The sequence below is a fragment of the Eulemur rufifrons genome, chromosome 6 (assembly GCF_041146395.1).
Source record: "Eulemur rufifrons isolate Redbay chromosome 6, OSU_ERuf_1, whole genome shotgun sequence".
NCBI classification, from domain to species: Eukaryota; Metazoa; Chordata; class Mammalia; order Primates; family Lemuridae; genus Eulemur; species Eulemur rufifrons.
The window spans coordinates 92178377-92205862 of NC_090988.1; the positions used below are offsets into that span (position 1 = coordinate 92178377).

Genomic DNA, 27486 nt, shown 5'->3' on the forward strand with positions numbered 1-27486 from the left:
AGTCCAAGTCCAAAAGCTTCAGAACTAGCAAAACTGATGGTCTAATTCTCCCTCTGAGGCTGAAGGACTGAGGGCCCAGGGAGCCACTGGAGGAAGACATAAGCAAGCAGGAAGCATTATCTGCTTCTCTAGCCCTCTCTGGGAATTTGCAAACCGGGACACTTACTCCCCATGGTCATTCATCCCTGTGCCCATCCCTGTGCCAAGCTGGCTACTGGGGATAAAGTGAGGAGTCATTGTCCTTACCTTCACAGAGCTGGCAGTCTGTGAAGAAGAAACACATTCATAAATGAGAAATTATGACAAAAAAACCAGAAGAGAGGATTTGATCCATTCTAGAAGGCTATAGAATGCTAAGACCTCACTAGGAAACCTCATGGTCTTTCTAAAGTGAGCACATCCAAATTAAACTCAAGATCTTCCCTCCCGAAGCTGCTCTTTCCCTAGTGCTTTCTATCTCAGTAAATTGTACAATTTTATCAAACATTCATGTATTTTTTCATGCATGCATGCATTCAAGAAGTATTTATTGGATGACTACTAAAGGGGAACCACTCACTGTGTTAGGTGCTAGGAACAACAGAGATAAACAAAACAGACACAGGCCCTGCACACGTGGAGCTTGTGGTCTGATAAGGTGGACAGTCATTAAAGAACTAACAACCTATAAACATGTAATTGTGAATCTGTAATAACCTATAAATGTGTAAGTACAAACCTATAAATGTGTAATTGCAAATGTGTAAGAGGAAGCTAAGAAAAGATATAATGCATAATGAATTTAGATTTGGATTAATTCAAGTTACTGAGGGACTTAGAATAGATCAGAGAGATCAAAGGTCTTTTTTTTTTTTTTTCTTTTTGAGACAGGGTCTTTCTCTGTTGCCCAATGCAGAGGTGTCATCATAGCTCACTGCAACCTCAAACTCCTGGGCTCAAGCAATCCTCCTGCCTCAGCCTCCTGAGTAGCTGATACTACAGGTGCATGCCACAAAACCCAGCTAATTTTTCTATTTTTTTTGTAGAGATGGGGTCTCAATTTTGCTCAAGCTAGTCTCCAACTCCTGGCCTCAAGCAATTTTCCTGCTTCGGCCTCCCAAAGTGCTAGGATTACAGGCATGAGCCACCTCACCCAGCCCGATCAGAAGGTCTTTAGTGGATGAATATACAGGTTTGGATAGATGAACATGTATGGACATGGAAAGATGTTCCCGATATGGTATTAAGTAAAAAAAATCAGTGTGTTCTGTATGACTTCATATGTATGAAATACAAGAATAGGCAAAACGAATGTATAGTGCTAGAAGTCAGAATAGTGGTTACCACTTGCTAGGTTGTGGTAAAGAGCACCACTGCGTGCTGGAAATGTTCTATATCTTCATCTGGATAGTAGTTTTGTGGATATATTCAAATGTAAAATATACTGTTTTACACTCTATCTTGGTTCCCTGATTTTTTTTGTCACAGATGTCACGTTGGATATGGAATCAATTTTCATTCTCTTTTTTAGATTTTTTGTTTGTTTGCTTATCTTTCTACCCCACCAGCCTGTAGCTTCCGTGAGAATTACTGCTCCCAATATGCATAATACACAATGATGTGTCTAGCACATAGTAGGTATACATAAAAGTTTGTTAAATTAATTAACAATTGTAACATTCGTTGAAACCCTTCCCCTCTTAATTAAATAGCATCATACTGAATGTTGCCCCCAAATCATTACACAACACAGACAGTATCACTGGCAGAAAATATGATGAAAAAAAACAAGCAAAAAAAATATTCTGGGGTATTAGAGACTATTTATGTTCTTTAAAGTCTGTAGACCAAAATTAAATGCTTCTTAAGGCAAGTTTTCAAAATAAGGCAGAGTGTGTATCCGAGGGAGTCCTACATCTATACAAACAACACATTCCATTTCTTCCTTTCTTGAATTAGTTGCTATGTTCCAGAAAAGGAACACAGAAAAATGCCTGAAAAAATTTTGTGTTGGCAGAGGGGGAAAAAAAATGGACTCAAATTATGAGGTCATATGTAACCTGTTGATTCTTCATGGCTGTCGGGTTCATCTGTAAAATGGGAATTAATGCCCTGCCTATCACATAAAAATCAATAAATAACAATAGTAGTAACCACGACTTTACTAAAGAACTGCAATACATTCTCCACTTTACCTGCATCAATCGTACACTTACCGTGGCAAAATGCCAATAAGTGGTCACGATCACCCACAGTGTATACTGTAATAAAAGTGCTTGGTAAAATGTCTACTCCAAACATGCAGATAGTTTTAGAAGTGTCCATAGTTATGTTCTACCATAAGAATGCCCTTTGTAACAATTTATGTTTTAAAAGACTCAAGACCAAACTCAAAAAATTAAGACTCCATAATCCATAACTAAGGTACTACTGTTAATTTCACTGGTTTTGATTTTTCCACTTATTCAGAATTTTAAAAAGAATCTGTTATTTCCTAGTCACAAAACATGAGAATATTTTCTCAGTTCCAGGTTTTCTATAATCCACCCATCTCTGTTTAATGTTCCAAATCTCATCTCTGCTGGATGACAAAATCAAATGATAAAATTGGTCCTAAAGATGCCATGTGACTTATCAATGACACAGAGTAATAAAAAGTGAAATGCAACTTAAATGTAGGTTTCCCATCACCCAGTCCAGTGTTCTTGCCTCCGTACATTGCTATTTCTCAATCTGTAGTAGATTTGGCATCCTAGGTCACCTATGTATAAGAAACTTCTTCCTTTCAATTTTCCTTCTCAATGAATCCTTGACGTCCTTATTTCTCAGGCTGTAGATAAGCGGGTTCAACATGGGGATCACTGATATGCAGAACAAGGAAACGATTTTATTGATGCCTAGAGAGAAACTAGAGCTTGGACGTACATAAATAAAGAACAGTGTCCCATAAAGGATGGAGACAGCCGTCAGGTGGGAAGAGCAGGTAGAAAAGGCTTTGCACCTCCCATCAGCAGAGCAGATCCTCAGGATGGCTGTGACAATGTAAATGTAGGAGACCAAGATGATCACACCACTGAGCACTCCCAGGGCTCCGGCCAGGATGAAAACTAAAAGTTTATTGACATGGATGTCTGCACATGCCAGGGAGAGAACAGGAAGCAGGTCACAGAAGAAGTGATTAACTATATTTTGGACCGCAATAGGGTAGGTGGAAGGCAAAAGTCGTATGGGTCAAGGTGCTAATATGGCCCATGGCATAAGGTCCCACCACCATATGTACATTGATGATCTCAAATAAATGCCTCTGTAAACACAAGTAGTGAAGTACTTATATCATTGATAATTGTTGTGTTTTTGAAATTGGCATTAAACCTGAAATTCTGTGGGAAACAATACTTGTTGGCTATGAGAAAGGCTATGAAGCTCTATTTTTCCCAGTCTTATCCAAGCCAAAGATTGTAATCCAGAAAGAAAACACAATACTAGGCATGCATGTGACTTTAAACATAAGCAGAACAAGAGTTCAACTCAGCTGAATCAGAAGTTTGTGTTCTACCAGGTGAAGCGAAATAATTGAGACTCAGAGAAGCCAAGGCTTCTTAATTCTCACATTCTATGAGCCCATAAACCTTCCAGTACATTTCATTATCTCTATGGCAAACACAAAATTCAACCAAAATGTACATTTAAGTTAGGTCATTGAAACAAAAAACAAACCTAAATACTCTACTTGTACCAAGTTCTTCTTCATGGTGGCCTGAGAGATGATGTTTTCCCAGGCTTCTAAAGTCCTTTTTGCGCACTTGGCCTCTGGAATACAATGTAAGTTATCACGCAACTCACCTATCTGAAGAAACAAGCCCTAGTCTCTTTGCCTGCCTACGCCAAAGTGAATTTACAAAACCAGTTTCTGATAAGAAATAAATTACCCTACACATTTTCCTTCTTCTCAGCTTCTTCAGGTGTCCAAACAAGAAATAATAGAGTAGCACCATCTTGACAATTGAGCCTTCCAATAGCATTTTTAAAAAGACTTCATTGACTCAATTCTGCACAGCACACAGGAGAGATTTTTCTAAAGAGCTTTTCAGTAAATTGGTGCCAACTCGCTCAAGGAAACACAAGCTCAGGCAAGCAGGTCCACAGGGAAGATATCAAAGTTATTTTCTTAGACAGTAATTTGAGAGATTTTGGATTAACTGTAATTGCACACATTAATCTCTCTCACTCCCTTTCTCCCATTGCCCCCCACCTCAGAAAAAGAGAGGTAATTTTTCTAGAATTTCTCTAGAAATGCATATTTGAGAACTCTGAAAGAGAGCCCTGCTTTAGAAAGATTATATAGAGGGGAATCTGGGTGCACAGCAGCACTAGGGACCTAGTCATTGGGGCGGGAGTTCTAAGTAGGTGAGATCCCTGCAACCAGAAGGGTTTCTAAATAATCTCATGGAGGTAGTAAAGCCCAAAGGGAGGCTAAGATATAGGGGATTAAAAATAAAGTGAACTGGGGGCTTCTATGCAGCAATGGACAGCTATAAATCTGGACAGCATCTTTGAGAGATAAAGAAAGTCTACATTGGCCGTATGAAATTTTCATACATTAAGTTTGAAAACATATATTTGGGTTTAAACTTCTTATACATTTTAACATTAGGCAAAGGAGTTTGAATTTTTTTCTGTAAATATTGAGGAGTCCTGCAAGGTATTTCAGAAAAGACATGATGTTTATTAACATAAAAGTTGCCACAGGGCATTAACCTTGTCACTAGTGGTGTTTACTGCATGTGGCACACACTCCTAAGTGCTTTGAGAAAATTAACTTGTTTGAATGACAAAAGAACCCAAGGAAGTGGATTAACAGGAAAGCCTAGCATCTCCTGCTCTCCTCCTTCCCTCACTCCACCTTCTTTTCTTGAAACTAGCAAAGAAGGATCCTTCCTCAGAATCTTCACTGTCTTTCTTTCTTCTGCTTAAACAGCTTCTTTCCAGATATCTGCACAATTTACTTCTTCACTTTATTCGGGTTTCTGCTACAAGATCTCCTCATCAGAGAGGCCTTCTCTAATCATCCTTTGTAATAGAGTGGGGCTCACCCTGCCCCAGCTCTCATTAACTTTCTTCTCTTTGCCCAGTTTTATTTTTCTTCAAAGCAGTCACTACAACTTAGCTTTGAGTTTTTATTGCATCCATCCACTCGATAAGAATGAGTGGCAGTTTTGTAAGATTTTCCACAATATATTCCCCAGTTTCTAAATAATTTCTTAAAAGGAAGGTGTTCAATATATATTATTATTTTTTTATTTTAGTTGAATTGGTGGGTAAAAGTCAAATTTCATTACATATATATATTATATAGTGGTAAAGTCTGTGCTTTGTACCCATCACCTGAATAGTGTACATTGTGCCTCATAGGTAATTTTTCATCCCTCACCCCCTCCCCACTTTTGAGTCTCCAATGTCCATTGTACCACTCTGTATGTCCTTGAGTAGCCATAGTTTAGGTCCCACTTACAAGTAAGAACATGTATAACTTATTTTTCTGTTCCTGAGTCACTTCATTTAGGATAATGGTCTCCAGTTCCATCCACATTGCTGCAAAATACATTATTTCATCCTTTTTTATGGCTGGGTTGTATTCCATGGTGTGTGTGTGTGTGTGTGTGTGTGTGCATATACCCACATACATACATACATACCATATTTTCTTTATTCACTCATGAGTTCATGGGCACGTAGGTTGACTCCACACTTTTGCCTTTGTGAATTGTGTTGGGATAAACAAATGAATGCAGGTAATTGATAAAATGATTTATTTTCCTTTGGATGTATACCTAGTACTGGGATTGCAGGATTGAGTGGTAGATCTACTTTTAGTTCTTTGAGAAACCTCCATACTGATCTCCATAGAGGTTGTACTAATTTACATTTCCATCAACAGTGTGTAAGTGTTCCCTTTTCACCGCATCCATGCCAACATTTATTGTTTTTGACTTTTTAATAACAGCCATTCTAATTGGATTAAGATGGTATCCTATTGTGGTTTTAATGTGCATTTTTCTATTAATCAGTGATGTTGAGCATTTCTTCATGTTTCCTGGCCATTTGTCTCTCTGCTTTTTATTTTTTTATAATTTTTATTTCAAAATAATAGGGAGTATAATTGTTCTTGTTACATGGATGAATTGCATAATGCTGAAGTCTGGGCTTTTAGTGTACCCATTACCAAAATGATATACATTGTACTAATAGGTAAGTTTTTATCCCTCAATTCCCTTCCATGCTCCCCACTTCTTAATTTCCAATGTCCTTTACACCTTGTTATGAACATGTATAACGCATTGTTGAGCTCCCACTTATTAGTAAGAACATGTGATATTTATTTTTCCACTCCTGAGATACTTCATTTAGGATAATGTTTTCTCCAATTCCATCCAAGTTACTGCAAAAGACATTATTTCATCCCTTTTTTGGCTGAGTAGTACTCCATGGTGTACATATACTAAGTTTTCTTTATCCACTCATCAATTAATAAGTACGTGGGCTTGTTCCACATCTTTGCAATTGTGAATTGTGCTGCAATAAAGATTCAGGTACAGCTTTCTTTTTGATATAATGACTTCTTTTCCTTCAGGTAGATACCCAGTAGTGAGATTGCTGGATTGAATGGTAAATCTACTTTTAGTTCTTTGAGGAACCTCCACACTGTTTTTTCATAGAGGTTGTACTAATTTATAGTCCCAACAATAGTGTATATGCATTCCTTTTACAGTTCATCCACACCAACATCTATTGTTTTCTGATTTTTTAATAATGGCCATTCTGATAAGGGTAAAGTGTTATCCTACTGTTGTTTTAGTTTGCATTTCCCTGATGATTAGTGATGCTGAACGTTTTTTTATGTCTGTTGGCAATTTGTATGTCATCTTTTGAAAAAACTTTGTTCATGCCTTTTGTCCACTTTTTAACGGGATTATTTTTTTTTATCCTGATTTGTTTCTGTTCTTTGTAGATTCTGGATATTAACCAATTGTTGGATATACGGTTTGCAAATATTTTCTCCCACTCTGTAAGTTGTCTATTTACTCTGTCGATTATTTCCTTTGATGTGCAGAAACTTTTAATTTCATTAAGTCCCATTTATTTATTTTTGTTGTTGCTATGATTGCCATTGGGTTCTTCTTCATAAATTCTTTGCCTAGGCCAATGTCTAGAAGAGTTTTCCTATGTTTTCCTCCAGAAGTTTTATGGTTTCAGGTCTTACATTTCGGTCTTTGATATATCTTGATTTAACTTTTGTATTAATACATGGTGAGATATAGGGATACTGTTTCATTAATCTGCATGTGGCTATCCAGTTTTCCCAACACCATTTTTTGAATATGGTGTTCTTTTCCCAGTGTATGCTTTTGTCTGCTTTGTCAAAAAGCAGTTTGTCGTAGCTATGGCTTTATTATTGTTCTCTATTCTGTTCAATTAATCTATGTGACCATCTTTAGACTAATACCATGCTGTTTTGGTTATTGTAGCCTTGTAATATAATTTGAAGTTAGTTAATGTGATGCCTCCAGATATGTTCTTTTTACTTAGGATTTCTTTGACTATCGGGGCTTTTTGTTGTTGTTCCATTTTAGAATTGTTTTTCTTTCTCTAATTTTATGAAAAATGGAATCGGTATTTTCATAGGAATTGTATTAAATCTGTAGATTTCTTTGGGCACTATTGTCATTTTAACAATATTATTATTCTGATCCATATACATGGGATGTTTTACCATTTATTTGTGTTGTTTATGATTTCTTTCATCAGTGTTTTGTAGTTCATCTTGTAGAGATCTTTCACCTTCTTTGTTAAATATATTCCTAAGTATTTCCATTTTTTACAGCTATTGTAAATGGGATTGAATTCTTTATTTGTTTCTCAGCTTGGTCATTATTGGTGTATAGAAAAGCTATTGATTTTTGTACATTGATTTCATAACCTGAGACTTTGCTGAATTTATTTACCAAATCTAGGAGTCTTAGAAGAATCCTTAGGATTTTGTAGGAATAAGATTATATCATCAGCAAACAGAGACAATTTTACTTCCTCTTTTCTAATTTGGGTTTTCTCTTGCCTGATGGCTCTGGCTAGGATTTTTAGTACTATGTTGAATACAAGTGGTGACATCCTTGTCTTCCTTCAAGTCTTAGGGGAAAGGTTTTCAACTTTTCCCTGTTCAGTATGATATTGGCTGTGGATTTGTCATATATACCTTTTATTATTTTGAGGCATGTTGTTTCCATGTCTGGTTTCTTGAGGGTTTTTATCGTGAAGGAGGGCTGGATTTTGTCAAATGCTTTTTCTACATATATTGAGATTAACATATGGTTTTTGTTTTTAATTCTATTTATGTTATGAATCACATTTGTTGACTATGTTATGTTGAACCATCTTCTTCTTTGCATATCTGCTAGAATTTGGCTGTGAATCCATGCAGTCCTGGGCTTATTTGTGTTGGTACATTTTTTATTACTGATTCAATATCACTACTCATTACTCTTAATAACTAATTTATTAATTAGTATTGTTCTCAATAACTATTTTAAACAAATGAGTAAATGAATAAATGAGCAAATAATTCAAAGAGTATGGCTTCAAGAATAAGAGTTAGGAAATTAATCTAATTTCTTTGAGGAGTTGGTTAATGAGACCCTTGTCTCACACTATATACAAAAATAACTAAAAATGGATTAAAGATTTAAATGTAAGACCTAAAACTGCGAAGCTAATTTAAAAAAATATAGGGGAAAACGCCATCACATTGGTGTGGGCAGTAATTATATATGTATGTGTGTGTGTGTATGTGTGTGTGTCTCCCTAAATGCACAAGCAACAAATACAAAACTAGACAAATTGAATTACATCAAACTTCAAAGCTTCTGAACAACAAAGAAAAAAACTACCACTGAAGAGCCACCCATGAATTGAGAGAAAATATTTGAAAAACTGTATATCTGGTGAGAGGCTAAAACCCAAAATGCATACGGAACACATACAACTCAATAACAAGAAACAAATAACCTGATTTAAAAATTGGTAAAGGACCTGAATAGGCATTTCTTAAAAGAAGAGAGACTAATGTCCAACAGGTATATGAAAAAAATGTTCAACCTCATTAATCATCAAGAAAGTGTAAATTAAAACCCTAATGAAATGTCAACTCACACATGTTAGAATGACTATTCTCAAAATACAAATATTAGTGGTGATGTGGAGAAAAGAAAACACTCATATGCTGTTATGAATGTAAATTAGTGCAGTCATTATGGAAAACATAGAGATCTCTCAAAGAACTAAAGATATAATTACCATATGATCCAACAATCCCATGTCTGGGTACATGTCCAAAGGAATTGGAATCAATTTGTCAAAGAGATAGCTGCTGTCCCATTTTTACTGCAGCATTATTCATAATAGCCAACATATGGGGGCACCCTAAGTACCCATCAATGGGTGGATGGATAAAGAAAAGGTGGTGTATATATTCAATGGCCTATTACTCAGCCATGAAAAAGAAGAAAATTCTGTCATTTGAGACATGGATTAATGTAGAGGACACTGTGCTAAATGAAATAAGCCATCCACAGAAAGACAAATACTGCCTAATCTCACTCATACATGGAATCTGACAAGGTCAAACTCACAGAAGTAAAGAAACTAAATTTAAAGCTTCGGCAAGACAAGACACTGACTAGGAAAGAGGTGGGCACTAAGAATTGGGATTAAGACATCTGTGTGGATGGGTTTGAGATTTTCTGGCTCCCCTGAACCCTTGAACCTGCAGGAGTGGCCCTCTCCCTTTGCTGGAAGATAGCACCTTTCCTTTGCCCAGAGAACATAAAGAGGCCTCACCTAAGTCAGATGCTTCAAAGAAAACAATTGCTTTTCTCAAGATCTAGTCCCACCTTCCCTCATGGATTTCAGATTTAATTGCCAGAAGTAAGGCTCAGAATGGTGTGGGAGGGAAAATTGGCTCTGTTCTGAGAAGAAAATCAGTACCCACTAAAAGAGTTGTAGGACTTGGCTAAAATGTAACAGAACTGGGAAAACGTGAGAGTATAGATATTAATATACATGTATACACACATGTATATTAATATCTATATATAGAGAGAGATATATATATAAAGGGTAATGTTGCTAGGGATGGAATATAAATCCAGATAAGGATAAATCTACCAATGTGGAAGAACCCCAGAGTCTCAGAAACTAGCTTACAGGCAAGGAACCAGGAGTTTCTACTAATGAACTATTAGGATGGCTTCTTGAATCTTGGGGGAAAAAAAATTAACAATAGACAATAAGTGAGGTAAAGATCCCGTTACTGCCATGGCAGAGTGTTGAGGAAGGGGCACAAAGGCTCGGAGATATAGGGATGCCTGAAAAGAGTTTATGATGTAAGAACCAAGGAGGTATCAGTTCACTGTGTTCCCTGAAAAGACCCAAAGGCCACTCCTTCACCTAAAGTGATGAAGAGAAGCACTAGTGAGAGAAAACTCCAGCTTGGTGAGAAGCTCAGAGGTTTGAAATGCTGCTGTGGATCTAGCCTTCTTAGAGTCAATGGGGACAAAAGGATTCCAGAACACTAGAAGCTATAATGGGAATTAATGCCACGACTAAAGACATAAAAGATGCAGCAGAGGTTGTCACCCTTTTCTCTCTATTTAATTCTGCAGTCTGGCCCTTGCGGAAACCATACAGTTCCTAGAGAAAAGACTGTAGACTGTCTCAAGTTCGACCAAGTGTTGGCCCCAGAAGCTGTGCTATACCATACCCGGGATCATTTATAACATCTCTGATACATAGTATACAGTCAGTGATTTGGGGAATGAAGTATTTTCTATTCTGGCTAGAAAAGAAGATCAAAAACAGTTTATATTAACAGCAGATCAACAATAGTGTATTCATTTACCATTTGGGCTCGAGGCTATGTTAACTTCCTCTTTCATAATGTAGACCGAACATGTCTGGCCACCTAAACATCCCTCAAAACGTCACACTGATTTATTAATTTAATAACATCCTACTGATAGAGCAGGTTCACAAGCAGTCGCTAGCACATTGGAGGCCTTGGTAAAATGCATGTGCTCCAGAGGGCGTGAGACAAATTGTATTAAGATTCAGGAACTTTGAACTTTGGGAAAGTTTTTACAGGTTCAGTGCTAGGGACATACTTGAACACTTGCTTCAACGTGACATTCACAAAGAAATAGTATTGTCCAGAGCCTTGAGGCCCGGCTACAGCATTGCCTCTGACGCCTGAGCTCAGTAGTTTTCCACTCCGTAAGCAGCAGCACAGTCAGTTCCACTGTGGGAGGAGCTGACATTTCCCGCCTTACTTAACGGCCGCTTTGCAGTTTGAACTTACCCCGCCTTTTCTTTTCCCACCTTGCTGACCTATAAAACCTGCCACTCAGCACACAATAAACGAGACTTGATCAGACTCCTGTCTTGTCTCCATTTCTCGTGTCTCTTGTCCCCCCAATTCCCACTCCCCCTTCCAGGGTTCGCGTTGACAGTCTTGCGGGTCGGGACACAGTATCTTGGTAGGCTTCTTCGAGTTTTGCAGGCAACATATTCCGCAGCTAGGTATATTGCTTCAGCCCAAATATCAAATGGCACAGAAGGTTGCCAGTGTGAAGTGAGATGCAGAGCAGGAAAGGGCTCTGCAGCACAGCCCAGTTAGAATGTGCCAGCAGCTCTGCCACTTGGACTACACGATACAACAGACACCACAATATTAAAAGCTGTGTCAGTAAGAAAAAAGCAGCACCAAGTTTATTACAAGCCTCAGTGGGAAATCAACTCAGGTCCTGGAATTCAGGAGCAAGTTCATGACATTTGCAGCAAACAAATTCATGGCATTTGAGAAACAGCTCCTGGTCTGTTTCTGGAACCTGATAAAAAAGGAATGTTTGCACAAGGGACATGTCATGTGGCCACACGTCCAGGCCTGCCCATAGTAAGCTGAGTCCAGTCAGATCCTCTAATAAGTGAAGTTAGACAGGCAGAGCAACAATCTATCATGAGATGAAAAAGGTGCATCTGGATCAAACCTAAGTAGAATCCAAGGGCATGAATAAGCCACAATTGAAATGTGTATAAATAAAAGCTTTTTTTCTACCCCCAATGATACTTTAATTGAAGTAATGAGTGTTAACAGGTTGATGTGTATCCTTCATAGTTCTCCCTATGTTCATATACACATGTATATTTATGCATATTTGATGCATCATATGTGTTTTCACTTTTAAAAAATGTGATCAGTGCTTCACATTAATCTGCAACATGATTTTATTTCACCTAGCAGTGACTGTATACAATAGTTCTCTTTAGGTCAGTCTATCAATATATAATTTATTTATTTTTGTTAGCTGCACAATATTTCACAGAAAGAATAGACTTTTATTTTCTTCAGTGATGGATATTCAAGTTATTTCCTTTAAGTTTTTACCAATTCACATAGTGTAGTGTATGCAATCTCTGTGCGTTGGCATTTATATTTCTGTAGTCTAGATTTCTAAAAGAGGGGTTTCTGGGTCAAAAGCCAATGCAAATTTATCATTTTAAAAGGAAACTAGCAAATTACTTTATAGAAATGGAGCCATTCCTACTGTCAACAGGAAATAATGAGTGTGCGCATAGCCAAATAGGAACCTCACCTTCATTGACGACTATTAACGTTTCATCAGCATTGAAACGCACAGCATTGGCCTCCTAATTTTTTTTCATTTACTTGACCAATTATGATGTTGAAATTTTTCTATATACTACTAGAAATTTGCATTCCCATTTTTGTGAATTGCCCACTTATTCATTGACCCATTTACCTATTGTTTTTCTTTTTGATTGTGAATTTGGTGCTGTTTTATGGATATTGGGGATATTATCCCATTGCTTAGCACATATGCCTAAATATTTTCTCTCATTTCATTACTTGCCTTTTAACATTCTGTGTAGTGTTTTGATCTTTCCTTTATAACTTTTAGTTCTCATGTCTGAATTAAATACCATCAAGATTGTCCAAATATTAACCTATGTTTCCTCCTATGAGAGTATGTTTTTACATTTATATGTTCAATCCATCTCTGTATTATTTTGAAACCCCCATCATGTCACAGATAATAAGACTAAGGCAGAAAAATATTCAAGAACTTACCTACTTTTTAAAAATAGTCTGTGAACTGGCAGAACTAGGACAGGATTCCCATGCAGCCTCAAAATTCCAGTCTAGTGTTCTTTTTACTATATATTTTGCACCAACATCTATGATACAACACAAGTAGAATTCTATTTCACCTGCCTATTAGAAAGTCTTTCCTTTCAAACTTTCTCCTGAATGCATCTTTTACCTCCTTGTTCCTCAAGCTATAAATAAGGGGATTCAACATGGGGATCCCCACAGTATAAAATAGAGAAATCATTTTATTGATATCCAGGGAAGAATTTGAACTAGGTTGAACATAGATAAAGAAAAGAGTCCCATACAGTATGGAGACAGCTGAAAGGTGAGAAGAACAAGTGGACAAATCTTTCTGCCTGCCATCAGCAGTGTGGACCTTCAAGATAGCCACCAAGATATAAACGTAGGAGACCATGATGATCAGACCGGTGAGCACTCCTATAGCTCCAGTCAGGATGAAAAGCACCAACTTATTGGACCCTGTGTCTGCACATGCTAGGGAAAGCAGTGGAGAAATGTCACACAAAAAGTGTGATAATATTTGGACCACAAAAAGGTAAGTGAAAAGTGAAAATCGTGTGAGTCATAGTGCTTATAGAAATCATGGCATAGGGCCCTACCGCCAGTTGCATACAGACCCGGTGAGACATAATGAGTGTATACAACAAGGGCTTACAGATGGCCATATACTGATCATATGCCATGGCAGCCAGGAGAAAACACTCAGTTGCCACAAGAGACCAAAGAACTATATCTGTGCAGCACAACCCAGGAATGTGATGCCTTTATTCTCTGCAAAGATGTCACACATCATCTCAGGGACCATGGAAGAAGAGAAACAAATATCCACAAAGGACAAGTGGCTAAGAAAAAAGTACATAGGAGTGTGGAGTCTGGGATCAATCCACAGAAGAGTGATCATCCCGAAGTTACCCCTTAAGGTGATGAGATAAACTAAGAGAAACATGATAAAGAGGACAATCTTCTGATGGACATGTTCTGTGAGGCCCATGAAGAGCAATTCAGTCACTACTGTCTGATTCTTATCTTCCATTGTTTTGTTGTAATCTGTCATAACAAAGAAAAAGAAATATTTTTATTAGGAAACGAAACTAATCCCTAACAACTACAAATACTTTTTTAAGCCAATGAAATATTATTTTAAACAGGTCTATTACAGACAATTGTGAAATATGATTGAACTGGCAGATAATATTCCTAGATACTGGATCTGAGCAGTTGTGCAAAGACCCTGTGTAAACTTGAGCAATTTACTCTTGGCCTGTTTGGATTCAGTACACTCTCCTATCAAGAGTCATCCAACTATATGATCAAAAACTCCCTCAGATTATAAAGTTACATATGAAATAAGCATGACTATTTGTGTTTCATTTTATTGTATGATGGAATAATAAAGCCTACATGGGGATACACTTAAAGGACTAATGTGAAAACCAATGAGATGTTCAGCTCCTAACGTTAGACATCAGGGAAAGGTTAAGGAGAGGAGTTCTTGTTCTTAGTGAATAATTAGTAACATCCTAATGTTATGAGGACACAATTCACATATGTGTATATTAGTCTATTTCCTATTTCCCCTTATAAAAGGGTGTGGAAAAGATAATATACACACTTGACTAAGAGGTGGTTCATTCTAAAGATTACTAGAAACAAAAGATAGTTTTCATTCTCATAACGCTCTTCCCTTAAAAAAAACAGAACAGATTTACTCTATAACAGATGTGAAGTCAAAAGAGGCTTGAAGAACCAAAAATATAATATGAATCACTGAAAGCAAAGGGCAGGAATCTAGAAATTTCTACCAACCACATAATTCCAATAAAGGAAAGGCATGCCATGGAAGGAATTGAAATGCCTTGCCTTTGAGATCAAGAGATCTGGCAAATGTTGTACAGCAATTTGTGATGGAAATTATACAGAAAATTAACCATCTGGTGGGCTAAAATAATATAGAATTATTTTACATGTTTTTCCATATTTCATATAAATTTCTTTTAAGGCATTTATCCTGAAGTCTGAGGCAATATCAATTATGGTAATAATATATCAGTCTCAAGTGCATAATATTTCACACAGGAAAAACCCTCAAGAAAATATTATATTTGTGACTCTTAGTCAAAGAAGAACAAATAAAACTGCTTAAAATTTTAGAATACTATTATGTAGGATAATTTATAAGAAAATATCTGGTTTATACACCATCGCTTCAATTAATGTCCTCTGAAAGTAAAATAAAAACAACATGCAACTCTTGAGTTATGTGCTAATTAATATATGAAGCTCAATATATATTTTCAAATAGTTAATAATAGTGACTATATTTATTTGATTTATGATTATTTTTATTATCATTATTATTTGCTTCATGCTATGTGTAATGTATTTTCAGCTGTCACAAAGACAATTCTAGGCTTATATTTTTAAAAGCATTATTCATTTCAGAAGTGTTTTTTTTTAACTTCAACAAACCAGAAGTTTACTAGATTTGCATTTAAAAATGGACCGTCAACAGTTATTAGCTTTATATTAATATATTCAATAAAATATATTGAGCACTGTATTGGTTCTATGTAGTAGGGGATTATACGGAATGAGAAATGTTTTTGTTTATGCTCGTTCAAACATGCCCAGATAGGTGTATTACAATAAGGGGCAATAATGACTTCTAGGTTTAGTACAATCACTACTTATTACTTTATTTTATTGTAAGTCATTTTGAGTCTTCTAGAAAATGAAGAGGCTGATCTTCATGCCTTTCAATATCTAACATTCTACGTCCTTAAATTCTTCATGTAAATTACAATATCTTCCTCTTTTTATTTTACAGAATTATTTATTTTTAATTGACATATAAAAATCACGTATTTCTCATATATTAATACAACATAATGTTTTGAAATAAGTATGCCTTGTAGAATTGCTAATTCAAGCTAATTAACTTATGCATAGCTTCACATACTTTGTGCATAGCTTCACATACTTGTCTTTTTCTTCCCTAATTTTCTGACTAGGATTATTTTTTATGAATTTTCTTTTACAAATCTTATCACAACTTACACAGACCATCTAGGACATGCTTGGACTTTTTTGTTTTGTCCTAAATTTCCCTTTTGCTATATAACCAGTCATTTTGTTTTAGGACAAAAATTTACATGCAAGTGTTCTTAATACCAAATTATCTTCTTTTCTCTTTAATCTTCCTTATCAAACAATACATCTTCACAGCCATAACTTTCTTGACATCTCTCTCTCCTACTTATTGGTTACTTTTTATCTTGTTTTATTTTTTTCTAAAAATATGCACCCTGGACCATTCATTTCAGACAGTCTGTTCTAGGTACCTTATCTGGTAGAATTCAAATACACTGTGATGTTGTCTGGTGGAAGTCAAACCCACAAGTGCCTTGGCTGCTGGGACTCGAACCCACAGCATTTAGGTCTTACAAGGGAGATGTCTTTCCATCTCCCAAAACTGAGCCCTCAATCTGACAATTTGGCAAAGGGAAGGAAAGTACTAAGGGGCTTTAAATGAAGTTGCAAAGTCAAGAGTCAGGGTGTCAGAAGAAGTTTCTCTGCCAGAGTCCAGGGGAGAGGTGAAACCGGATCCTCTGCCTGCTAGGGTGGTCAGTCTTGGAGAGTCAATTCCCTTATAGACAATTTGCATGGATGACTATAAGTCAACTCAGTAAGAGACAGAGAAGGAGAATATTCTTGTGATTATCAGACTTCCAGTCACTACACAGTTTGAGGTTTATCTCTCCATGAGTTTCATCAGTCCCTTATCAGGGACAGCCTGTTTGACGGTGATCTGCACAGTGTGAGACAAGCCTCTCCCACCTCTACTGATCACCTCTCCAGGTAAGCTGCTGCCAGCCAGAGGGAACATGTTCTCACAGCCAGAGAGGAGTCAAGATATTTTATTATTGTCTTATAGTCACCTTTAAGTCTAGTTACCAAAAAGTGAGTAGGAGGGGAAAAAAATGCCAAATGGGTCCCATCTGCGTCATGAGAAAATTAGATTATGAGCACAGGCCTTTAGGCTCTTTGAGCAATAGAAATTGACCAGAGGCTGAAGGAGTAACAGGTGAGGCTGTGTTGGGGCCTATGCTGGAGCACAAGGGCAGCAGCACAAAGGACAAAGTTTAGGATAGCTCCTGCAGTGGAGTTTGGAGAGAGTATTAAGGAGGCTAGATGAGAAAGGGGTGACATGTAAGCATGCAGAGGTAGAGATTGTCTCAAGCTTGAGCAGTTTTAGTACATGCTTCTTCATGGGTCTCATGCCTCAGTAGCATGTTAAATCTCCACCCTGGGCATGGTTTTCAGTGTTATTATGAGGGAATAGGTCAGTACAAGGTCAGTGCTGGGGTCCGTCTTGATGCAGACCAGTCTTGTCTGATTCCAGCAGTGGGAGTTTCTCCTAATCTTTGGGTAAACTATCTGGTCTCTACCTTCCTGAATGATACAGTTTAAGAGATATGTGGCCTTGGGCTTCCCATATAAGGGCATGTGCCAGATTCTGTGGCTAGAAAACTGGGTCTCAGCCTTCTGTAAATAGCTAATAAGAGTGAGGGGTCTGAGTGCAAGCCCTCTTCTCTCTCAAAAGGAAACAACTGAAAAATGGAGCATAGTTTTTTCTCAGAAAAATAAATACAACTGCAAACATAAGCATATGAAAAGATACTCATCCTTCTCATAAATTTAAAATTGTGACTATACAAAGAAAGTATTTCTCACCTATTTGATTTGTGAAAGTTCAAATTTTAACAAATTTGATGTGTAGAGACTTGCACTGTCTTACATTGCTGGTAAGCGGGCAGACTAATTCAGCCTCCAAGGTGTGTGGTTGTGTAATATCTACCAAAATTATAAATGCAAAATGGCTATTGATGGATGAGTGAGTAAAGAAAATGTGACTTATACGTAAAATGAAATATCATTGAGCCTTAAGGAAGAAGGAGATCCTGCCATTTGCAATAATGTAGTTAGACCTGAAGGTCATATCCAAAGTGAAATAAGCCAGAGGCAGAAAGACAAATACTGCATGGTCTCACTTAAAGTGGAATCCTAAATAGTCAAGCTCAGAGAAGCAGAGAATATAACGGGTCTCCAGGGGCTAGAGGGAAGGGAGAATAAGGAATTGATGGCTAAATGGTACAAAGTGTCAGTTAGGGAGGAGGAATAGGTATTGGAGATCCAATGTACAGCATTGTGCCTATAGCTAACAGTACTGTATTGTACAGCAAATTTTGCAAAGGGGGTAGATTGTAAGGTAAGTGTTCTTACCACACACAATAACAATAATAATAAAGGGGGCAGAATGAAATTGCAGGAGGTGATGGATAGGTGAGATCATTGTGCCGAAGTAATTGATAAATGTTTCTTTATTGCCTTCCCCTGGGATAGTAAATTTTTGCACTCATTAGTACTTCATGAAGTATTTTCCCAAAAGACTATCACAGAAGTGCTTTGTAAACTTTTGTAGGTTTCCCTTCGGATAGGTGAAAATGGAATCTCTTCATGGTCTTAATTTGTGGCAGCTCTTCTTCCATTAAGGAAAAAAACCTTTTGTCTAGTATATGAGTTGAAATTTTCTTCTCAATTTGACATTGTCATTTGATTTTATTTACGTGTTTAGGGGATTTCTTTGTTTTGTTTTCTTTTGTTTTTTGCCACGTGTAAGATGTTATTTTGCCTTTTAGTAGGTTATTTAGTGAAGTGTCCTATTTTCTTAAATACTAATTTGACAGTTGCTGTCTCTGACATTTCATTTTGACACTTCTTGTTTTATTTTTATTGTAAATGTACATCCTCTTTCTTTCAAATACCCCATTTGACTTCTGATTATCTTTCATATTTTTAAAACAATTATTGTGAAACCATGGATAAGTAAAAAATTCCTGTTATTTTTGACTATGAGTTCTATCATAGAACCAATGCAGGGCAGACAGCTAGAAATATCAACAAAGTGTTTGGGAAGGGTGTGGCTAATGAAGGGATAATACAAAGATGGTTTGAGAAGGTATGTTTTGGTGATCTATATCTCAAAAATGAACGACATGGGTGACCTGAGATCAAGGTGGATAATGATGAGCTGAAAGCTATAGTGGAAACGAATCCATCCCAACCTATGTGTGAATTAGCAGCAAGGTTTGGTGTTATTAGTCCAACAGTGCTGGACCATTTGAAAAAAATCAGCATGGTAAAGTCTTCTAAACATATATTTTCAACTAGATTGTACTCATAAAGAATAGCATTAAAATACTATCAGAATGAAAAATAAGGTGAAATAAACAATGGGCACCATTAGCTTTTTTTGATGAATATTTGGTTTTGGACTGTGTTTCAGCACTTCATCTTTTTCTGATCATTGTGCTGAATGCTTGTGATTGTCAAAAAGAATCCATTTTTCATCATGCATAACAGTATAGTGTATATATGGTTCACTTGTATGCGTGACAGCAAAGAAAGGCAAGCTTCTAGACGATTTCTCTTCTGACATTCAATTCGTGTGGTACCCATCTATCCAGCTTCTCTACCTTGACACTAAGTGTCACAGACTTCAGGAGGGCTCTTGACAGACTGTTTCAGACAACTCCATTCTTCTCTAGCCTCTCCTAAGGGGTAGGAGCCCATGTGACCTGGGTGTGCAAAAGAGGTTGAAGCAGAGAGACTGAGCATCTACTCCAAGCATCCTTTACTCCTGTAAAGCACAGGCATGGGATGGTGTGCTTGAAAGGCCCTTCATTTTCCATCAGAAGACCTGGGCTTTAGAGCTACTTGAGACCCTTGCCAGCTGTGAGATTTGGACAAGACACTTCATTCCCCGGGACCTTTGTTACATTAACTCTAGGGGATGGAGGTTAGACCCTTCCTGCTTTGATGTTCTTAGTTGTTACTTATGGTCTTCAATGGTCCAGCCAGAACTTCAGTCCAGTGGTATGTCTACCATTTGATCTATTTCTAGGTATAGGATAACAATAGCATAATAAGCATATACTGCATACCAGGGACTGTCCTAAGCATGTTTCATGTATGAACATGTTTTACCCTCACAACAATACTGGGAGGTAGATATACCTATAACTCTCATTTTGTGGATAAGGAAACAGGCACAAAACTTTCAAAACATACCCAAGATGAGGGAAGGTGTGATGGAGTGAATAGTGAGAGAAGAAAGATATAGCAGTTATAAAGGATTTCAGCAAAATGTTTTACTCTCTATAATCTTTACCCATTTTATGAGATAACGAGATTGACATCTGTGAAATTTTCTCAGGATATTTTAAATTCTTCATTGGCCTCAGTGGAAGCTCGAAAGGGATAAAGTAAGCCTTTAATAACTATAATTATAACAACTGGACCTTCCACTAGAAATACTACTTCTTGGAATCTCAACAAAAGGCTTGAGGAATGATTCCTGTGATTGGATGAAGAGGTGAGGAGGTGTCAGCACCTCTCCTCTCCCTCGGCATCTCCCCCATCACTCTAAGGTCCTCTTTGCCTCTCACCCAAAACTATTGCACAGACTAGGTTGTTCTCACCACCTCCAGGCCTCCCCAGCTCCAGTCCTCTCTCCCCAGTCTTGCCCAAGTCACCACCTTTCAAGTGAAATTCTTACTAATAATACTTTATGTGACATAGTCTGAGGCTCTCATACCAAATAAAATTGTAGAAATCTCTAATTATATTAAGTGCACATTTGGCAATAACACCAATTGGGTGTCGGGCAGATGTGGGGGGTGGCGGGAGGGGATGGGTGTATACCTACATAATGAGTGCGATGCGCATTGTCTGGGGAATGGACACGCTTGAAGCTCTGACTCAGTGGGCGGGGGGGCGAGGGGGGATGGGAAATATACATAACCTAAACTTTTGTACCCCCATAATAAGCCAAAATAAAAAAAAAAAGAGCCAATTACCTGCACTTGGCATACACAGCCTTTGACCACTCAATGCTGACATAGCTCTCATTTTATCTTGAATTCCTGTGTTAATTTATGCTGTGATTCAGAAATTATGAGAAATCCTCAATCCCACTCCATGCTCTATATTGTCCCAATTGTAGGTCTTAGTTCATCTTGTTACCTCTGCCCTCACGTTCTGCCCTGACCACTGCCGTTGGAAAACTTCTCTATCTTTCGTCATCTCATTCAGTGTTGTCCCCTTTATGAAGCCTTCTTCGATCATGTCAAGTAAATGAGAATTCTTCCAAGTTCATCTGATTCCCTATGGAAGTATTAAGATGCTGCCTTCTGCCATCATGAATTGTGACATTATTTTGTTCCCTTTATAGATTGTGAGCTCTCTAAAGGCAGAACTAAATTATCAAAATTTTACCTCTTGACTTGCCTAACACAACTCCTGGGGCACACAGAGTGCTCATTACCAAATTTGATGAAAGGACAGGGAAAATATTCTTTAAGGTCCCCAAGTCCTCAATTTAAGAATAACTTTGTTTGATGTGACGCCTCCATGGGAGATGAGGATATGGAGACCATGAAAGGGGAAGTAATTGTGTGATGCATCCAGCTACTCAGTGCGGGGACTGGCACCCAGGTGCTTGACTCAGTGATTGCTGCATCACTGTCCAGCCACTGCTGCTCTGAAAAGGCACCAGGACCATGACTTTGGGTTCTCCAACTACAGATCCAAATTTCGAACTACCTCATGATTCACAATGGTGCAATTGACCTTCACAGTCAGAGTTTCAGTTTCTGGTTTATCTGGAGTATGTGTGTTTCCCGCTTCTCTAAAAGTCTGAGAAGCAGGCAGAATAGGTCAGAATAAGTAACTCCAGCTTAGGGTAATAAAAATAGCTTTTTTAAAAAAAAAAAAACCACATCCTCTGACCCTCTCATACCAAGGAATTTGTGATTTCACACATATAGGAGAGATTTTTACTTACATTGTGAGGAAACGGTACCATGAAACTTCTGACTCTGAAGAAAAGATTGCTTTTCTTGTTCATTGAAATGGAATGGTAACTGCTTTCCTGTTTGGAAATTTTAACATCAAAGCAAACAATCAATTTGTGCTGTGTTTTATATATATTTGATAATAAGTAGTCATGGAAAATAGGAATAAATGACTAACTGATGTTATATAAATGCCCACTGAATGCATAAGTAGCTTAGAAGTGGGAGGTGATTGAGCCACAGGGTGTGGGGATTTGTTTATCATCACACCACAGAGATGGTGATATGAACTTGGCCCAGGATAAAAAGTAGTAAGTTCAGAGATTACATGCATTAGATTGCTGATAAGGCCATGGTAGCTTCCATAGGATTAGGAAAGAAAGTTCCACTATAGTGTGACCTCAGTACTCCTGATACCCAATCCCACACAGCAGCAAGTTCAGGTGAAGACACCTGTCACTTTTGCACAGTTACAGTCTCTGATCAGGAGATGCTGACTTCACTTTGTTTCGTAAAGACCATTACTGCATACACCAATCACTCAGCCTAGCCCCCACCATGGAGACTGTAAACTTGGATCTAACCATTGTCTTCCAGAAGAATGTTCCAAAGTATGAGCCAATCTTGAAGAGCACAGCACCAATATTCTACAAGGAAGTAAGTATCTACTTCAGAACAATTGCCTACATGTTCTCGGGACACTGGCTCAAAAGGTGAGATCAATGCCCTTTCAGGTTTTGGTAGAAATTACAGAACTCTTTCCATTTCTTCCTCTCTTTTATCTTTTCAATCAATTACCAACAATAAACACAATAACATTTTGAACCAGAGTATCCATCCCAGAGCCACATTCTTTGCTCATTCTATTTACATTTTCTCCCAGCTTACCCACAGACCCCAACCATTTCCAGGCTGCTGCTTCTGCAAAAATAATGCTTTTGCTGCTAAATTTGTCCAGTCACCATATATGGGGTTGGGAATACAGATGGGAAACCCATGGTTTCTGCCTCTAAGTGTGTGCGTGTGTGTGTGTGTGTGTGTGTGCGCCTGTGTTTGTGGAGGAAGGGTGTCCTTGTGTGGCAGCAAAGCCAGATAAGTAAATAGGCACATGCAGTGTAGCAGAAACCAGCACAAGCTAGCACATAATAGACACTGGTGTATGTTCAACCGATATGAATTTATTTGTTACACAGAGCCCTATGAAACTAAAGATATTTGAGTGACTTGACATACAAAACTGTGGCAATTATATATGATTTAACCAAATACAGTTTCTGATAGGATTAAGCATTAGGTATTATAGGAGTATAGTAAAATGATTACATGGACCAAGGGGCTGCCTTTTTAAAATTCAACTTTATTTTTTTTTTCTTATTAGAAAAGCAACATATCAGGGAAGCCTCTTGAAGGATGAATTCTGTTGTACAATCTCTCCATTTCCTCTGACACTCGCCTTATCCAATCTACCGTACCCTCTTGCCTGAAGTCCTGCAAGAGCTTCCTAGACGGTCACTTATATTCTTCTCCAATCTCTTTCTACACCATTTCCACAATGAATGATCTTTGAAAATCTCGGATCAGATCATTTCCCTCAGCTACTTAAAACCTCTCAGTGATGACCAGTTGTATTGATACTTCCAATAAAATCCAAACCCCATGAAGGTACCAAAGTACCAAGATACCAGCACAATCTTGCATCTGTGACCTCTCTACTCTTTCCAAGCCACTACCCTCTCTCTCTCTCAAAAACTCTGGGATCACAGGCCTTCATTTTCAGTTTCTTCCTGTAAAAAGCATATTTACTTGCACTCTTTTTGTCTGTGTGTTTTTAGTATATAGTTCTGTGACATATTATCACACGGGTAGACTCAAGTAACCATCACATAATCAAGGTACAGATTGTTCCAAATCCACAAAGAAAGTCTCTCATGTTACCCCTCAATAGTCACATCGTTTCCCCAACCATAATCTCTAATAATCACTGATCTGTTCTCTACCACTATAATTTTATCATTTCAACAATTTTATATAAATAGAATCATACAGTACATAGCCCTTCTGGTTTTATTTTTAATTTTCACTCAGCATAGTGCACTTAAAGAGTCATCCAAGTTGTTGTGTGTATCAATAGTTTATTCCTTCTTACTAATATATAATGCTCCATTATATGGATGTACCAAAGATTATTTACCATTTACATATTGAAGTACATGTGGGTTGTTTCCAGCTCTTGACTTTTATAAATAAAGCTGCCATGAACTTTTGTATACAAGCTTTTTGTGTGAACATAAGTTTTCATCTCTCTAGCACAAATACCCAGGAGTGTGATTGCTCACCATTCACATGGTAAATGTACATTTACCTTTATAAGAAGCTAACAAACTGTTTTCCACTGAATCTGTACAATTTTACATTCTCATCAACAGTGCATAAGTGATCCATTTATAAGACAGGTGGTTTAAAATGGAAAGTGCTATGTCTAAATAACCCAAATGAGATTGTTTTAATAACTAAAATGACTGCACAGCTAAGGCATTTGACTGCAATCATATTAATGGAACCCACTGCCAACCTGGAAAGAGAGGGTCCAAAGAGCACAGGAGGCAGCAGATTTTAAAGAAGATACAACCAATTATTGCTATTCCTCAACAAGTAGTGACTCTCCAAATCAAGCATATCATATCATTAATACCACGTTCTTTAAAAGGCAAATTTCTATTTCCAGTTTTTATTTCTGAACTACGTTAAGTTACTGCTATTTGGAGCTTCTGATTACCATGTGATAACTCATGGCATTACCCTAATTCTAACCAAGTGCAAGAACCTGAAGTGCTGACTTCCGATTGTAGGGGTATTTCTAAATAAAAGATGATGTATCCTTAGTGTAGAAAATTAGGTAGCCATTTAAAATTGTTTTTTGTCGAAGAATATTTTACATGGAGAAAATGTTAAGAAAACATATGTTAGGTGGATATAAACAGGATACAAAACAGCAGTATAATTTAATTTGTGCTGCTTATTTAAAATATATGAATATATGTGCATACTCTCGTATATATATTAACATGATTGTATATGTGTGTGAATGTGCATGGGTCTAATGATCCACCTAAACGGGAAGGGAACATCAATGTTTGGTGGAATTACAGGTCATTTAAAAAGGTGTTCTTCTTTATATTTTCTATAGAGTCAGAGAAATATATAAAGATGGCTAACAAGTTCCTATCCTTAAAAAGAGTTAACAGTCTGGCAGAAGAGATGTAATTTACACATGACAAAATACAAATATAAAGCAGAATATAAGAACTAGATACCTGCTGTCTCATTCTCTGTTCCTCCACATATTTTCTGTTGGGGAAATACCTGTCCCTGGTCAACATGGATGTGTCTCAAGGGAGGCAACCTCATTAGGTGGCCTTGCAACTTTTTGGGCTCAGTTCACAAGTAGGGTCCATGATCCAGGCCAGCTATCCCAAAATCTCTCCTCCTTAGGCCACAGAATGAAAGTCAATCTTGTGTCCTTGTTTTCACTACAACAAAAAGACTAGCCCTTTGTATGCGCTGAAAGCTCAAACGTCTAGCTTTTACCAAGGAAGTAATATTTCTGAGAATGAAGCCAATGTGGAGAAGAAATGAGGTGAATACCGAAAAGGAGAGATAAGAACATTCTGAAAAAAAAAAAAAGATTTTTGCCAGCAACAGCCAGGCATCACTATCTACAGAAGACATGTGTAGTCCTGGACTTTTGTGCTTTTGGACCCAATCAATTCTATCTTACTTTCATTTTGTGAGACAGTAAATTCCATTTTATCTTGAATCAATTTGATTTGTGTTTTATCTTTCCACTCACGGAGTTATTATTGATACATATAACATCCTCAAGGGTATAGTAGAAAGTTATTGAATCAGGAGAGAAAGAGGTCACCTCCAGCCTGGATGACTGACAAAAGCTTCTCTGAGAAGAGGCAGTTTGAACTGAATTACAAATGCAAGGTGTTTGCTAAGAAGTTTTTAATGAAGTAGAGAGTTTGTGTTGGGAACCAGGAAGTGAAGCTGGCAGGGCCCACGTTGTAATTATCAGGCTAATGAGTTTAGAAATCATCCTATAGGCAAGAAAATATCCATTAAACGTTTTGTAATAAGAGTGAGGCCTGTTGAAAATCATCCTTCCAGAAAAGCAAATTAGTGGAAGGGCCATATCTAATGCAAGTGTAAAACTGGCACCCTCCCCACCCTTCTTTTCCTCCTGTGATCTCTTCCCAGGGAAATGGACTAGCTAAGCTCCTGACCATCAATTTTCTGCACTGACATATCCTCCACATGTTTTTTAGATAACTCTTTATAAAATATGTCTAATTGTGACAGTTAAAGTGCCAGATGATTCTTAATGTGCAAGCTGCAATATGGAGGAATCTCAGAATAATTATGTTAAGTGAAAGAAACCAAACCAAAGAAAAAAATACATAGTGGATGATTCCACTTATATAAAATTCTAGAAAAATGAGAGAAAACAGATCATTGGTGTCCTGGGGATGATGCCAAGACTGAGGAGGAGGAGTGGGATGTCTCTAAAAGGGGATAAAAGGGGACTTTGGGGGAAATAGCATGTTCACTATCTCCATTGTGGTGATGACCTCACAGGTATATACACGTGTCAAATTTTACACTTTAAATATGTTCAGCTTAGTTTATGTCGAATTGTACAGTTCTACCTCAATATAACCTACGCCTCAATAAAGCTGTTTTGAAAAAAAAAAAAAAGAAAAGTAACCGTGTGATCCAGTCTTAAAGTAGTAAGCAAAAGAGTACGGCAAAACAAAAAATTAGTTTTGGAAATAGTTCAAGTTGTTTTCTTGTATTTTCTGAACTCTATAGCATTAACTCTTGAAAACACCCTTATGTTTTTCTGATCCCACTTCTTCCAGATCCCTTGACTATTCCCACATCTTTGGGTTCTAAATTCCCTAAAAATGTCACCTACACACAGCCTTAGTGAATACATTGTGTACTTTTTCCAAACATATTAAATCTAATTCCAGATCCCATATATTAGCCAAAATGTGCTAAATAGGCATTTTGGCTGCTAATTCTGGCCCTATTATGGTTCAAAAATCTCAGGATATCAGGGCAAAGAAATGATAGAAGATGCCTCATCTTCATTCTGTTAATCATTCTGCTACACAAAACTATGTTTTAGCTGCCAGCATTCGTTGGTTCTTTCAATTGCGCCTGGCATTAAACTAAAGGCATTTTCTTACTTCTCTTATCAACTCCATAGGAAAGGTGCTAAGTGACACCATTTTCTACTCACTTGCTGTACAACTTAGGGTCAATCACATATCTTCTCTG

General features: G+C 37.4%; 2 pseudogenes; both read right to left on the minus strand.

The window, feature by feature from the left end:
- Nucleotides 1–2736: 2736 nt before the first annotated feature.
- Nucleotides 2737–3253, minus strand: LOC138384979 (olfactory receptor 5G25-like; annotated as a pseudogene).
- A 10060-nt stretch (nt 3254–13313) lies between these two features.
- On the minus strand, nt 13314–14255 carry LOC138384980 (olfactory receptor 5G3-like; annotated as a pseudogene).
- Nucleotides 14256–27486: the final 13231 nt, after the last annotated feature.